The following is a 1,595-nucleotide window of genomic DNA, read 5'->3' on the forward strand; positions in this document are numbered from 1 at the left end:
ATCAATTTTGTTTTAGACACACGAAAGAGACGCAATTATTATTATTATTATTATTATTATTATTATTATTATTATTATTATTATTATTATTATTAACTAAGCTTCAACCCTAGTTAGAGAAGCAGAATGCTATAAGCCCAGGGGCTCCAACAATGAAAATAGCCCAGTGAGGAAAAGAAACAAGGAAATATAAAATATTTAAGAACAGTAACAAAAACCCGAACTTCTTACGCCTTCCCTTTTACTCTCGTTGTTGGGTCGATCTCCCGCTGTTGGGGGAGGAGGAGGGGGGGGGAGGGGGTTGGTCGGCTTGTGGGGGTGGGGGGGGGGGGGTGGAGCCGTTGAAGGCTAGGGGGAGGGAGGTTGGATTAAATCGTGTCTGAAATAGTCTCCTCATTGTTGTTTTGAGTGAGCATTAACTTTTGTTTGGATGTTTATGGCTTAATTTTCTTCGTGGGAGATGGCGATGGGTCGTAAAAAGGTGCTACTTCCGTAACATATTCAAAGTACTTGGACTGCTGAAGGTATTGCAAGGTTTGCGTGTAAGGAAAAGATGGTTGCTATAAATGGAAGGGGAGTGTTGGGTGGGATAAGTATCAGTGAACGTTTTTAGTGGAAGATTAAAAAAAAATGGTAAAGAATTGCACATATACACACATCAAGGCCCTCTCTTTTCGATACAACTTTTAATTTAATCTATCTAAAGTCACTTCAGACCTTGTTCTTTTAAGCTAAAACCCCGTTTTCATGGAACAAATTCCAATTAGGCCTAATCTAACTCCTCCAACCGTCTTTTCGTGGTTGCTTATATATACGACATTTCTCACCTTATTAATTCATCTTTCACCCCCTTTTTATACGCTGTTGCACTATGTATTCAACATCAATTCTGAATATTACAGAACACAGTCGATTGGTATTCTATATTTCCGTGTAACGACAGATAACATACGTTCAACCAATCTTCGGGTAACAGTTTCTCTCCGAAGAGCTTCGTTCAAACGAGTCGAAGGAATTCGGTTTGAAGGAAAATGCTTGGTTGAAATTAATCTTCTGATTTCGGTTTTTGTTAGCTACTTTCATGCAGAAAAAATTGTGCAAGTAGTAATAAATTTATTAGGTTTTTTATTATTGAAATATTAACAATGATATGGCGACAATAACAGTATTAATTGTGAAAATACGATGAAGTTTTTGGACATGTATGATGCACCGGCGGAACTAATCCGCTAGGTGGCTCTGTGGTGGCGACTCGATTTGCCGGAACCTCATTTGTATACAAAGTGACATTACTTTTTAATATAAATTTTGTTTAGCAAGCATCAGTCATTAAGAATAAGAAATATTTGCTCGACGAGGATGGGATTCGAACCCACGCAGGGAGACCCTATTGGATTAGCAGTCCAACGCCTTAACCACTCGGCCACCTCGTCTTGTGGACCCCGGACGAGTTTGCTTGGAGGTAAACGTATGAATATAAATCTTAAGCATAAGGAACATGTACATATTATACGTATATATAAATATTTTTATTTATACTTATTTATGTTACGATATTAAGCTGCTTCGTAGTCAGGAACACTATCTAGTTTTCA

The 1,595-nt window shown here is 37.9% G+C and overlaps 1 non-coding gene across 1 annotated transcript; it reads right to left on the bottom strand.

Moving 5' to 3' along the window:
• Positions 1-1,351: 1,351 nt before the first annotated feature.
• On the bottom strand, positions 1,352-1,433 carry TRNAS-GCU (transfer RNA serine (anticodon GCU)). The gene has a single exon. It is a non-coding gene; the product is annotated as a tRNA-Ser (tRNA).
• Between the last annotated feature and the right edge of the window lie 162 nt (positions 1,434-1,595).

Source organism: Palaemon carinicauda, chromosome 37 (genome assembly GCF_036898095.1).
Source record: "Palaemon carinicauda isolate YSFRI2023 chromosome 37, ASM3689809v2, whole genome shotgun sequence".
In the NCBI taxonomy this organism is placed as follows: domain Eukaryota; kingdom Metazoa; phylum Arthropoda; class Malacostraca; order Decapoda; family Palaemonidae; genus Palaemon; species Palaemon carinicauda.